Below are 14,882 nucleotides of genomic sequence, written 5' to 3'. Positions count from 1 at the left end.
GATCGTTGGGTTGATGGATTATTAATTACAACACAATAAAACTTGTCTGGTCGAATGAGCCGCCGACTCGCATATACGTGCTGCTAACACGCGCTGGGTGGCATTTAAAGTTGGCACAAATAATCCTCCGTATGGTAAGGGTCAGCGCTGCCCCCTGGTGTTCATCTGAAATGCGCTGAACTGGTGAGGACTCAGATGCTGATTGATTGATTGATTGATTGATTTTTAATTTCACAAATGTGTTTCTGTATTTTATTTTTTTGAATGATCTACAAGATGCTTGTTGTGAGCGCGCGCCGCGAAGAATTCCCAGTGGAGTCTCCCCGTGACGGCTTTGAGCCCCCAGGACTTGTGGTGTTGTGAATAAAAGGAAACTTTAGAAATAAGCGCAGAGCTCTTCAACTCACTGCCGCCCCCCGAATGGTGCCGTCTTTGGATCTTGTGAGGGTGACACCGGAAATGGTGTGGCGAGTGAAAGATTGCAAAGTGAAGTTTTGAAAGTGGGCACCTTGTCACGACTGTGTCCTGTGGGGTGTCACACCTCGAGGCGGGCACACGCCTGCGCGCTCCCTGGTGGTGTTTGGTAAGAAAAGCGAACGATCCATCCAAACGCAGGCAGTGCTTGCCCCCGAGTTTCACGGCTTCCTTTTCTTCCGTAGGCGGACTCGTTCGTCCCGCACATTTTCCCACTTTTTCGTACATTCGCGGACTTCGAGACTGACGTCAGCAGATTTTTCGCGCCACCATCTGAATGTCATAAGAGCGTCGCGATGAGGTGACATATAAACGGACGCTTTCTGAATTCTCGATCTGCTTCACGTCTCCGTCAGAACAGCGGAAGTCAAACTGAAACACATGTCAGGAAATCTGCAGTTAGAATCGGAGTCATAGGGGTCCCCGTGGGGTCCGCGTCAACGACAGAGAGAGAGACGTGTAAGCACACTTTGGGGGGCTGCGCTCTCAGACTACACACAAGTGCAAATCCGCCTTTAGAAGGGGCTCGTGCGCCGCGCTGCCATTTCTACACTACGCTGTCTTACTCCTTGGCACTGCCCCTGGCATTTTATTGTGCACTCATTTTAATAACTGCAGTTCACAAGACACATAAGACAATAAGTTATAACTGAAGAATTTGTCCTCAGAAGACATAAAAACCCCAGTCGGGCTCGGCGCATGCTCACAACGGCTCTCTCTCTCTCTCTGTACTTGGAAGAAAATCACCAAACCATAAATACAGTAAAATGATTGAAGTTCCTTCATGAGAAACTGCTCACCTGACTTGGCACTCATTCTACATTTGCCGTTTTCATTCCACACTTTACCAAAAGGAATTCTTGAAATAATAAGACACTACCTTGGGCTGTGGGCCTGCGGCTCGGCGTCACTCCAGATGTCACTTGCTAGGCGGACATAAATTCACCGAGTCCTGTCTCGCCTTGCGAAGCTTTACAGACCATCATCAGGTAACACGAGCCCCCCGCGGCGGCTTGTTTGAATTGCCGGAGCTCAGTTTGGTGTTCACGAAGTTAGGAAAACGAAGAACAAAAAGGCGGGCTGCGACGGACTGAAGAAGCGTGGCCGTCAGTCTCAAAGCCCGCCGAACGAGCAGCCAGCGGCACGTGAACGTCGAGTTGAGGCGCTGCGGTGATGGCACCTTTAGGGTGAGGAGGATACCGAATGTCCTGAGGCCTGCCATCATATTCACCGTTCACAAATCCCCCGCTTTATATCTTCGTCCCCCTTATTCCACTTAATGAGGCTCTTCCCGCCCATTTCTCCGCTGGGCGCCGAACGAATTCTCATCCCGTCGGCCCCTGCGCACTCGCGCTGGCTCCTGGGAGTTGAAGTTCCGTGGGTGGCGCTCTCAGGAGTTCATCTCAATAATGGGAGGCACAACAAAGAGCCACGCGGCGTTTCTAACAGCAGTGCAGCTGGAAACAAATGTTGCTGCCAGGCTCTTCATCATCGCTGAGGTGCTGCCCCAGTCACACTCGGATTTATTTCTTTCCTTTTAAAAGTCTCCGCCCTTTATCTTGAATCCTCCTTCCTTCCTGGATATGGTCCAGCATGTGAAGTTCTTTCTGCCCACCTGCCAAAATACTTTTTGACATGTTGTTAATATTTATTATGAGGGACACCTTCCCGGCACCCGTGTGTGGCCTACTTCCAGTAGGTGGCAGCACTCCTCTTCAAGTCACTTAAAGCTGCGGATGCCACCAGTCAGTGAGTCCCCTGGCATGGGGCTGCCATTCTTAAGGTCACCTGAACATGAGAGCAGATGAGAAAGCCGATCTGAAGAAGAAGAGACGTCAGGTGGAGGAGGGGAGCAGCTCCATCGGCATGTTGGTCCAGCTGAGGAAATGGACACCCACGGTCAGCAGCCCAGCGCTGCGTCAGCAGTAATGGGATTCACTCAGTGCAGAGGATCCACGTTTAGCTCCCCGCTCAGCCAGGCCATCCAGAAATGAACTGCAGACTCATTGAGGCCAGCGAGTGCCCAGGCGGTGATCACCCGGCCTGCTTAAGATGGACCTGCTGGGGGCGCCAATGAGAAGAGCCGCTTGAGGACATTAGGAGGCACCATGTGAGGGTGTTGGGGGGTGTGGGGTGTCCAGTCCCTGTGCTCTTCCTGTGAGCCAACCCTGAGTGAGGTGTCAGTCCTTTAGGGGGCACACACACACACGCACACTCAGTCAATCAATCATCTGTGCCAAAGTAGACACGTCAGCTCACCTGCGCCACACATCCATGGCATAAAGAGGACAACTTGAAGAAAATCCTACTCAGGCCCAAAGGGACCTCCACATCACCCATGCTGGCACGTGGGTGGCGACAATCACTGACAAATGGCACAGAGAGGTCAAGATGGAGATTAAACAGGTGACCTTGTGGCATTATATGACAACAGCTGAGTGCCCAGCTATTTCATATGGCGACGGGCAGCACTCCCTCGTTTGGTGCTCACTTGATGGTTTTGTGTTTTTCATTTTGTTCTCTGAAATATCTGAGTGTCAGCATAGCGGGCACTCAAGTCAAAAACCTCACCCAGGTGCTCTCATACCAGCTGTGGCTTCAGGTGGGCCAAGTCGTCCTTCAAACTCCCTGCATTTGACAATTTGCCCCCATCACTGTCTCTCCCTTTCCCTCTCACTCTCTCTACTCCTCTCTCACTCTTATTTACTCTCTCACTCTCTCTCTCTCAATCCCTCACACACACACACATTCACTCTCTCACTCTCTTGTACTTTCTTTCACTCTATCACACTCACTCTGTCACTCACTCTCTGTTTCTTCTCACTCTATCTTACTCTTTCACTGTCTCACTCTCCTCCACTTTCTCACTCTCTCTGTCTCTCTCTAACTCTTATTTACTCTCACACACACACACATTCATTTTCTCACTCTTGTGTGCTTTCTTTCACTCTCACACTCTGACTCTGTCACTCTCTGTCTCTCTCTCACACTTCTTTACTCCCTCACACACACTCCACTATTCCTTTCACTCTGTCACTCACTCTCTGTTTCTCTCATTCTTATTAACTCACTCTCTCTTACTCTTTCAATATCTCACTCTTTCTCTCTCTCTCTCTCTCTCTGTCCTACACACACTCTTTCACTCTACCCCTGCCACTCACTCACTCACTCTCTCTCTCTCACTCTCTCTCTCACTCTTTTCCTGTCACTCTGCATTTGATGAGTTCAGTGCCCTCCTCAGCCTCGTCCCATCTGCATTTGCCTCCCCTAGTGGTAGGAATGTGTTAATGCCTGCACTTGGCTGCTGGGGAAGCTCTGCCACCCATAGGTTGGGCACTGAAGGGTAGCACAGGGCATGTGATGGAGTGCCAGAGGGTACACTCCTCACGTCTTAATGCCCATTGGTGTGATATTAGGGTAACTGGGGTCCATAGACACGAGATCAGAAAGTGGACAGATGGCCCAGGCACAGGGTGTCACTCCTCGGTGTGCCAGTGTGGCACCTGTACTTGAGAGGGCTAAACCACCAGTGTCTGAGCAGAATGAAAGCTGATGGGCCTGCAGAGCTGGGGGTCTCCAGAGGGGGCGCTTTGCAGAGTCGCATATCGGTGGTCCAAACACTCGGAGCTTCTTCTTCCGACCTTAAAGACGAATGAACTGCGGACATAAAAGCAGCTCAGACCGTTGAAGGAGCCTGAGGTGGCGCAGTGCCGACATTCCTGGAGAGGCCTGAGAAGCAACATACGGCGCGTAAGGGGAGCTGCGCGAGTGGGCTGCACTATTAACGGCTCCATTACTCGTGGCTGTCAAGAGAGAAACGGCGAGGCTCCTCACATCCGCTCCCTGTAAGTGGGGACAAGTGACAAGTGGGGAAACAAAGCTGTGACACAAGGGACAAGACAAGGAGCAGCCAAACACGGGAGGGCTAGAAAGGCCAAAGTGACACGGCGGTCTGTCACTCCGAGTGGCGCCCACCACGGCTTTAACATTTCATGAAGGCAGTCGCCCGCCGCCGCCGCCGTGAGCTTCACTTCTTCAGTTCATCTCTTCATTAAGCTGCAAATGCATTCCAGGCTGAAGGTCGCAGGCCTTAAAAGCATCTGCTGGGATGTTTCTCAAGAAGTGCGGAAATGGGTGGGGGGAGTCTTTTGGGGGGGTCTTCATCCACTTTGATGTGGTCAGCGCTTGATGCCCGTGTTTTGGGCCCGTCCGCTGATGTTCTCGGCATCACCCCCTTCCAGCACAGCACTTATTGTAGTGCCCCTCACTAGACGCCTCACTGGTGGTCCCATAGGTAGAAAAAGAAGGCCGACCCACTAGGCAGGGGGACAACAGACACGACTCTGAAGCACCAGTTATGGAGATGTCGGGCAGCCCCCCCGATCTGTCTTACAGCCTATGAGCACGTTGGCACCTTAAATACGACCCCACTGGCATGAAGGTCTATTTCTGAGTGACACACTGGTGCCCGCCTCCCAGACTCAGGAATTCCAGTCCCACAGCTCATCTCAAGCGAGGCCCACTGTGTGAGGCTGGCATCAAATGACGCAGCTCATGCCATCACTTCCAAATATTTATGAAGACAACAAAACATGGAAAGGTTGGCCACCAAGGAAGTCCATCTGGCATCCTGAATGTCGGGGAAAGAAGCATCCGGGAAAAGTGAAGCACAATGAGGACAGCAGGAATGGACTGGGACTGGCACTGGGTGGTGATGCCACCTGAATCACAAACCCCAGGATGGGCCTGGAGGTGCGGGGCTCACAATGTGAACACTTCCTTCAAAACCAGGCTGGAAGGCACTATATGGACTGATGGAGCTGCCCACCACTGCCCCATGCTCTCTGCTTTGGCATCCTTTGTGTGGTACACTGACATGCCCTCTTCCTTGTGCCCTTTGCCACAGTGACCCAGCCACTGACTGCGGTGTTGACGTGCGACCTAAAATCAGTCTGACCGTTATGGAAAAAGTGAGGAACTGGGAGCTTTCAGCTCCGTCCGTTTGGTTGATTTTTCCCAGAAAAGTGAAATCAGCAGCTGGCAGGAACTTCTGACTCAGCAAGAATGATAACAGAAAGTGAGAGCCGCGCAGCTAACGGCGGGACGTGACATTAAGTACGAGAAATGGAGCTTCATTACAAAAGGGCATCGCCAGCCAGGTGACAGCCTGCCATTCCGACCCGTACAGTGAACTGCATGCTATGCCAATGCGCTAAACCGCTTGTGCCACCCATGATGACACATTACATACACTGGAAATGTGTGGGTACAGGTGCGGGGGTGTGCTCTACATGACGGGCGTGTGCGCCACACATACACACCACATAGTGCAGAGGGTTCATCGGACACATGGCATGGTACAGCGTGGTATCCTGTGGGGACACTTTGTGCATGGTGCCCCCTCTACAGGTCATGCCCGGTGTGTACCACGCACCACGCTCACCACAGACCCTCCACATGACACACGACATGTGATGCACACGCTCTGCACACGGCACTCTGTAGGCCCTGCACGTGTGCCCACGAGGCTCTGTATACCCCGTGTGCCATGTACTCTGCCCACTCAAACATGCTGTGCGCCTTCTTCTCACGTTTCCACCCTACATAAGCGGTTCATAGCGTGCCCACTATGTGCTGGACATCCACATACGCCTGTCCACTTATCTGCACAGTTGACCGCACATATTTTCCTATTTACTGCTCTTTGTGAAAGGCGCTATATTCAAGGTTGGTTTAGGAGATGTCAAAGGTGCCAGGGAGTGCCCCTCGTCTCTGCCACCCCATCCTGGCCTGCCTGTGGCTCCTCAGAACAGAACTACGTTTGAGTAAAACGCGAGTCACGTCTCAGGGGTCCGGGTGGGAGACCCTGCTGGGTGACAGAGAACAGAATAGTGGAGGTGGCAGGGGGATCATAATATGGGGAGGTGAGGGGGACAGAAACATGGTGGGCTCTGAGAAACAAGTGGCGTTCACCATGACGGCCCAAGCGCCGAGACAGCAGAACAGTAGGGGGCGCCAGAGGAAGAAGCCAAGAGGCGCCACAAGCCTAAGGACCACCAATGGGAGATGAGCTGCAGCCCACATGTACTGCCCATGTCCACTCCCGAGGGTCTTGGCTCCGGACCTCGATAGCCACCCAGGGAAGTCCAGGAGAGAAGCGATGAAGGATGAGTGCTGTCTCACGCCGCTGACTCTCCTCTCTTGGAAATGTAAATATTGTCTCTCAAGCACTCCCACATATCATACCAAAATGCCTGCAGCGTGCCAGTGGGGGCGTGCTGGGGTGGGGGGGGGGGGGGGGGTGTGTGCCAGGGGACAGTCACCCAGATTAATTAACTGGGCGAGGATTGAGCTCTGTTGTGTTCACACAGCCCAGCGTGGCACTGCCAGGCCTCACAGCTGGCCTCATGAGGGAGGAGCTGCCGTGCTGCCCTCTAGTGGGCAGAGGGTTGTGCCATACTCACGTGAAGGACCCTTCAGTCATATATATAGATACAGCGCCTTTAAGAGCGAGGACGACCATGAAGGTAGGGAGGAGGCACAACGCTTACTGGACCTCAGCTCATCAGGGATCCTGGAAATGGAAGACACGGACCCCCATGGACCCCCAGTTACGGCTCGGTGGGAGAGGCATTGACACTCCATGGCAGGATGCGGCTCCCAGTTGGGCTTCACACAAACACAGGCTGTCAGCAGGAAAAGATGAGATTGCGCAGACATAAACAGTTTGTGTTCAATGAAAAAGCCGAGCTTTGTTAATCAAAATATAAACATGGCAGGAATTCTAAAAATATCAGGGAAACAGCGCAAAGCCCCCGCCGGCCGCACCCTCTGACTGCCGGACGAGACGTCCAAAAAACAGGAGAAAACGCTTCTGCCATCCTAAAGGCACTGTGGAGTGGCGCCCCCTGCCGTGCGAGGCTATCATAGGCAGCGGCGTCTCGTCTATCACACGCCTGAGGCCGGCGGTGACGGAGTCTGTGTGATGGCGGGCAGGTGACACTCCCAAAAATGACACACACGACAGACAGTTAAGTCGGGACAAACTGGCAAATATGTGAAGAGCAGCAGGTGGCACCCCATCACTGCCGCACCTCCACAGCTTCAGGCCTAATCCTGGCAAGGACAGCCTGGCATCAAAGAGGAGACTGAACATTGGGAAACCCCACTGCTCTGCCGGATAAGCCCCGCCCCACCTGCACAAACGAGAAGCCCCTCCTCTCAAGTCTGAGTCTAGAGGAGCACCGCCCACCAGAAGATAAAGTAGGGGTGTGGCTATGAGAGGGAGGAGTCATCTGTCCACCCAATAAAATATCAAAACCTCACCCTCCCTAGACATTCAAATTCCCACCCCTGGGTGACATCCCAGTAGCGCCATGCCAGCAACCTTGAAGTTAGAGAAGACACTCCCCAAGAGTCTGTCAAAAGGGAAGCCCCACCCCTCATGAAGCCCCCACCAGGCATATAAGAAGTCAGACATCCTCCCTGTAGTCCACCATATGCACGATGCGCCTATCAGAGTGTTGATGCCCTGTCCTGGTGCCACTCGCCAGTCATGTGTGGCATGAGGTTCTCTGTGGACCCAACTTGAGGGAGGACATTACATTATCATATCAGTCAGCTAGGAATATTTCAACTGATTACAGACAAAGGTGCTGCCATCTGGGCACACTGGAGGAGCTCTGCCTCACCGGGCATCAGCTGGCTCTCTAGTTGGATACTTTGAGTGATTCAAGCAATGTGGCACTGCCCAGTACCAGGCACTTTCAACCCAGCCACTGACTCTTGCTGCATTCATTGGTACAAAGCTGGCATAGAGTGTCACTGTGCTGGTCATGCCCACAAAACTATCCTCCCCCAACATACTGTTCTTCAGTGAGACAGTGCTGGCGCACCCTAAAGGTGTGTGTGCGTGTGTGTGCCCCCACAATCTCATATCACAGCTTTGTGGGTGCAGACCATCTAGTGGGTTTCTGCGCCAGCCTTTGTTTTCAGCGCCCCTCACTTTGCATTACCGAACAGTAGAAGGCTGATGTCTGTAACTTCATGATGGTGGTGGGACACAGAAATCCGGACTTTAGTCTGCTGTGCTTTTTTGGGAAAACCAGTGCCAGCCACCCATCCCTCCATCATCCAGTTTAGGGTCATGGAATGGATGCCAACCTGCACCCCACAAGGTCAGAGTAGGAGGAGGCTGTTTTTCCTTTTATTAAATTTCTTGGTGTGTGCCCCAGAAGCACAGATCAGATGTCACACTCATCACACAAGTGCCCGCTACCCACCCGCACAGGTCACCGCACTGCCCTTGAGATCCATTACATGGAACACAAATGAGGATAAAACTCAGTGGATTTGCCTGACGGAGATGTCGGCGGGCACATTCCTCTGCTTAGCTGGCTGAAACAGAATGTCCTGTAATGAATGCGGCCCACCGTAACGCTGTGAAAAAGCCAAAGGTCATCCCTGGTCACACCCAGAACGCCACATGCCATCTGGGCATGGTGCCAGTGCCTAATATGATGTGGTGACTCCCAGGGAAACCTGAGTGAGTGAGTGTGAGTCACACTCCAGTATTGGAAACGGGTGTACAGCTCCAGGTGTTTGTCAAAGTGTTTGGAGTGAAAGGCGCCATATAAACAGTGCGGTCACCTGTGGGAAAGACACGATGACAAGTGTGATCTGAAATCTACGTGCAGATTGTGTGTGTGTGAAGAGTGCTTACTGTGTAAAGCACCAAATGACACAGCTGGCGGGGGGGGCAGCGATCATGAAGGTGCCATCCATCCATAATCCAGAACATTTCTTGATCCTTGGGAGGTGGTCCCTTACACAAGATAAGAACAGTGATGCCAGTCACTTTCAGGGCATGCTTATTTTTGGGTGGGTAGTTACTCCAGTGGGCATACATTTGGAATGCATGAGGAGACCTGGGCACACAAGGAGAACATGACAGCAAATGTGCCAAGCAGTGTGCCAGGCAGCCCCTCTAAACTGTACAGGCGCTATATGAGTCAGCGGGTCTGATGTCTGGCCGGTGGGATGAGATGAGATGTTGTTGAGCGACTGTGATGGCCGCTCCGCTCACACTCGTGGCGTACTTCCCGCTCGACTCTTTTCCTTGTCATTGTTTGTGAGTTTCCGCCTGCCGGCCCGCCGACCTGAACAGAGTCACGGGGGGCTCGTCTGCAGGTCAAGGCCAAACATTTCTCCAGGTCCGTTGCCAGCAGCAGAGTCCCCCGAGTCAGGACTTAAGGAAGGTGGGAAGATGAATCATGCATCCCGACGGAGGGTCAGGCCAAGTGCCGTGCCACGGAGACGGACGTTTCCATTCCTCAGATGATTTACCCTGCACGCCTTAATTGGCGTCATATCATGGTGGTCTATTCAGCCCTGCCTTAGGGAGTGTGGGAGTTCAATATAAATGAACTTGGTAGCACCTTGCACTTGGTATGGTGCCACATATGAGATGGAGCAAATCTCCCCCCCCTTCTCCTCTGATGACCCCAGCACCCTGATCCTGCCGACTACTCTAAGACCCGCTGTATGTGATGAAGTGGCCGTCAGCACCAAAGGTCTTTCCCTCTACGGCCAGCAATGATAAGTGCGCCCCCATCTGGCCTCTCTGTTCCTTTTCCTAAATCACACTGACAGCCCAGCCACCCCTAGAACCCCCCCATCGACATAACTCAATGGGGAGAGAGCGTTGGCGCCCCCTCTGGGTGCATAGTGCATTGCGATTGCCCCCCACTCTCCACAGAAGTGTACGTTTTTCTAGTTGACAGCCCCCATTCATTGCTCCCTTGTCTGTCCGAGGTGTCCAGCTGTCCCCCATTCTCCACGGTCACACATGTCACTTTCCGAGGGGCCTGACTGTGTGACACAAGGCTCAATTTGTCCTCCTGACAGCTCCAAGTGCATATTTGACAAACTTCCAATGTTTGTTGAAGCGTCCCAAATGTCATTAAAAATCCTTTGATTCTTCTCCCAGTTGGGGTCAGCCCCCCCTTACAGGTGCCAAAGCGGGGGCCGGTGGGCGTCTCCAGACCTTCCAGTGAGCTGCGATGCAATGCCATCACTTCCTGCGCGAACCCTGGCCGCCCTTTGACAACTTGGACGAGGTGTCGATGAGCTCATGAGAATTCAGGAAGTCGCATCACTTCAAGCCGCGGCTTCTCCTCATTGGCTCGGCGGGGGGCCGCCTCACCCACCTTTACCCGGCCCGGCCGCTTGAGGGGCTACAATCCAAAGGAGAGTTGAGCCGCTGTGGCACCCCCTGGATGTGGGCCCTGGCAGCAGGGCAGAAGGGCTTTTGTATTTCTTGATTAAGTAGATGGGCATGCCACCAGCTCTGACCACTCAGGGCCCACTCCCTGTCCCCCTGTCCTCATAGTTCCTGTCTGCTGACAAACATTGCGGCTGCCACTGAAGCCTGATGGCCCAAAGGTCTGTTAAATGGTGGCGTCTGTAGCCACACCAGGTGGGCACATAGCCCAGGATGGCACAAAACTCTGCCCGCTGGTAGATCCTTCTGTATTACATCACACAGACAGTCTGAAGCTGCACCACAGGGGGGTGTCCCAATAACTGAGACTTTGGACACACAGCACTGCTCACCACAAGGGGGCGCTCGTCTTTCGCCTGTCCCTCCACTTTTCAAGCGTCTGTATCTCATTGACTTGACGTGCGGCTCATCGGTGAGGCAGGGGGCAGTTCAGGGCGCCACCACTAGGTGTCACTTTGGGCACCGGCCACTGCAGTTCCAGTTAGGAGTGAGTGTAGCGTGACTCAGATGTGCGAGGGCCTGGGGGGGCATGCAGGGGGGGCTCAGTCTGCTGTTTATCTTTAGCTCGAGTGCAGACAGTGAGGAGGATTTACTGTCAGCGCCGCCCGCCAGACGTTTCCTTTTCACAGAATTTCTGCCCCCATGAGCTCTCTGCTCATTGACCCTGTCGGCTACTTGGCTCTGGTCGGACCCCCAGTCCCACTTTTCCAGGCTATACTCACATATTTCTGGGTGGTGCCAATGACATTGGTGCTGTGAGTGCAGCCGACACCCCAACGAGTGCCCCCCCCCCACAGATGGCACTCCTGAGCCCATTTCCCATGCCCTGTGATGGGTGCCAGCTTTGTCCCACATTGTAGTCATTTTGCCCACAGCTGATGGGGCAATCAGCATCATGCCCTCATCACACTGGCATCAGCTGCGACTCAATTAAGGAGGACCCTCAGGTCACGTGGTCCTGCTGCCCGGGCTCCGCCTGCCCATTCCTGGGGTTCAATTCTGAGCCGCCCACAGCTAGTGATTAGCAAGAATCAGTAGAGCTGGCCAGGCAGGCTGTGGCACTGCTCCAGCTGGGCTAATGCCAGCCCAGATGGGAGTGAAGTTGTGGACCCAGCGGCTGTTGTGCCACCCTGCTGCCATACACAGGCTTCAGATCTCATTTGTGGAGCTCAGTCATTAGAGATCACTCATGTGAGGGCCATTTGATGACCACACAGTCTGTGGCACTGCCCGTTGTCTTGAGGCTTTGCCCACACTCTGCCCTTGCATCTTTCCTTCTCTTTAGATGAATGTATTCTCTCTGCCATATTGCTTCAAGAGTTCAGTGCCAGTTTGGCTCCCATATTGTGCCCGATGCTGCTAAGCTGGTTAGGTGGCTGGGTAGGAGGATGGCATTGGTTTAAACGCCTGAATGAACGTCCATCTTCAGGGGTCCTCAAGTGGCCCACCCTCCATATTGACTCTGCCTTGAAAAATAAAACTAATGGGCCAGCAGAGGGCACAATGCTCAGACCTATCACTCACCTGGAGGTGGCACGTGATGTAGTGCCCACATGCCCCTCTCAAGCTCACTCGAGCACCCAGTGTTACCTGGACTTGGTCACTTGCTGGTACCAGGCCTCTCCATCCGTGTCTCACTCGGAGTGTAGCACAAGTTAAGATGGCAGAGATAAATGCCAAGTGTGGAGGTGGCAGCTGCTCACCTCGTGTCATTTGAAAACTTCCAGGTATAACTAGTTGGCACACATGCCCCTACAAAGCAGCACAGAGAGATGGACCACCCACGGCAGAGGCCTACTGCTTTAGTGACAGCCTTTAACAGTGGCACAGTGGCGCCCCCTGCAGCTGAACAGTAACTTTGGATTCAGAACAGGCTGTGATTGAACGACGGTGATCACATGACATAACATGGGCGAGGCCAGTGCTGCCAGGCACACTACACAACAGCGCCATCATGGGGTGGGGGTGGTAACAGGTCTCCTTAAAAAGCATTGGGGCAGCAGAGTGGCATTCGTGAAATGTGTTCTTAATGCAGACAGCAGTTATGTGGCGCCTTTCATCGAAGTCCGGCTCAGATTCACAAATGCCCAACAGTGAGAGGAAATCTGATAACGAGCCCTCATAGAACATATGAGGAGGGGGCAGGTGACCTTCCAGTGGCACAGTGTGATGTCAGCGGCTGATGACGGGCAGCTGGGTGTGGGCATCTTTGCCAACCTTCCCCTGCACTGGTGTTGCTGCAGCCCACCCTGCTCTCCTAATTCAGCTTTTTGGGTCCAAACTGACCCATCCAAAGCAATGCAGTGGAGTTTGGCATCAATGTGGGCACACTGCACAGAAAGCTCTTGATGAACCTTTCATTCCCTTGGGGACCGAAGCACTTGTGCAATTCATGTGACACATGTGGCCACTAGGTGACAACGGCTCAAGGGACAGCCCTGGGATTCAATTTACAGAAAATGCTCGTCTCAGCAACTTCACGAAGGCAGCAAACGAGAAAAAAGCAAACTGCCATTAATTTGGGGGTCTGCCGGGAAGCCCCCCCCCAGATGACGCTTATCAGCCCACCACACAAGCAGAACGCAGCTATTTCATTCATGGCTTATCGGCAATAAACAATGAAGAATCTTCTGTGCTCTCCACAGCCAGAGCACTTATTGACCCACAGACGACATCGAGAATAAATCCTGGGTGAGTGTCGTGCCCATGAAAGGCTGGCAGCCCCTGCAGTGCAGGACCACCTGCATTCAGCGGTGCCTCTGTTACTGGTGTAGTCCTAAAAGGCGTGTGACTTTGTTTCTGGAAATTGCCTTATGAGAGGACTCTGTATGAAAGGCGCTATATAAAAGAAACCGAGGGTAGACTCTGTGTTCCTCAAAGCATTGCTCCTTTTCCTGCCAGTCTGTGCCAACTCCGCACTCGTTCACGTTAAGCCCCCGGATTGGAGAAAAGTTAAGAGGAGGCAGCAATGTGGGCTGCAGGCCTGTGAAAAATAAAAGAGAAGAAAGGCTTTAGTGCGCCCCCCACTGGCTAAAACAAACTGCTGAGCACCAGGCTTCAACTCAGGCCCCGCCTTCCTTTTGCAGTAGCCAATGAAAGTTCATTAGATTGACGCAGTGAATCAGATAAAGCAGAAATCATCTGGGGGTCACCGGCGCTGCCAGCACTGCCCCCTAGTGCCCATCTGTCTGGGCTGAGCATAGCGCCATGGTGGTGATGTTGTGTAAAACTGAGGTGCCACCATGAGGTCTCCAAGCTCAGTCTGGACCCCCGGGCTCATTGACCACTAGCTTCAGGATCAAGAAGGTGCTATATCTGCATTAGAGACCATTGGGTGGCAGCCAGTGTGCCACTGAGGGCCCCAGAGGGGTCAGCAGGGTCACAGCAATGCAGTAACACAGGATGAGCAGAGGGGGGTCCACTGATGCAGGTGGTGATCACCCACAGCTGGTAATATAGCGCCTTTTAGCCCCAATTTAGTAATTACGAGTCACTAGGACTGTGCCTGCCTGATGCCAACCGTCCAGGTGTCAATACTGTGTGAGCATGGCAGAGCCTAACCAAAGCAAACGGTGTAAGGGGGTCTGTGCCCTGCAGGGGGCGCCACTGTGCCACACAGTCAACACACATTCTGACAGGATAGGAGAATTCTAGCAATTTAGGGGGACACAAAGACTCCACGGCTGCTGAGTGTATGGATGTGCCAAGCTAAGATGGGCTCATGTCTGCCATGAATGGGGGATAAAAGCAGTGCCCTCTAGAGGCCACAAGCAGCGCTTGATTTCTATTCTAGTGAGATAGCCCCCCAAGCCCTCAATCAGAAGAAGTGGCACTGGAGCGGAGAGGCCAACTGAAGTGGCAGCTTCCTTTGCCCGCAGCGCCTGTCATTTCCTGGAAAGGAAGATTAAAGGAGCAGAGAAGCCACCGATGGAGGTGATGACAGCAACGGAAAATCAGCTCCATGCCCGCGTGGCTCAGCAGCTGCCCAGAGTGCCTGTGGAAATGTCAGTCTGGTCGGGGGGGGGGGGTGGGGTGGTGGCCTGAGGCACCCACTTCCAACCACACGTTGCCACAGACTTTTCTGCCCCCACGCATTTCCGGCATTGGCCTTGTACTTGTCAATCAA

This window comes from Erpetoichthys calabaricus, chromosome 17 (genome assembly GCF_900747795.2).
Source record: "Erpetoichthys calabaricus chromosome 17, fErpCal1.3, whole genome shotgun sequence".
Classification (NCBI taxonomy): Eukaryota; Metazoa; Chordata; class Cladistia; order Polypteriformes; family Polypteridae; genus Erpetoichthys; species Erpetoichthys calabaricus.
This window is presented reverse-complemented; position numbering follows the sequence as displayed.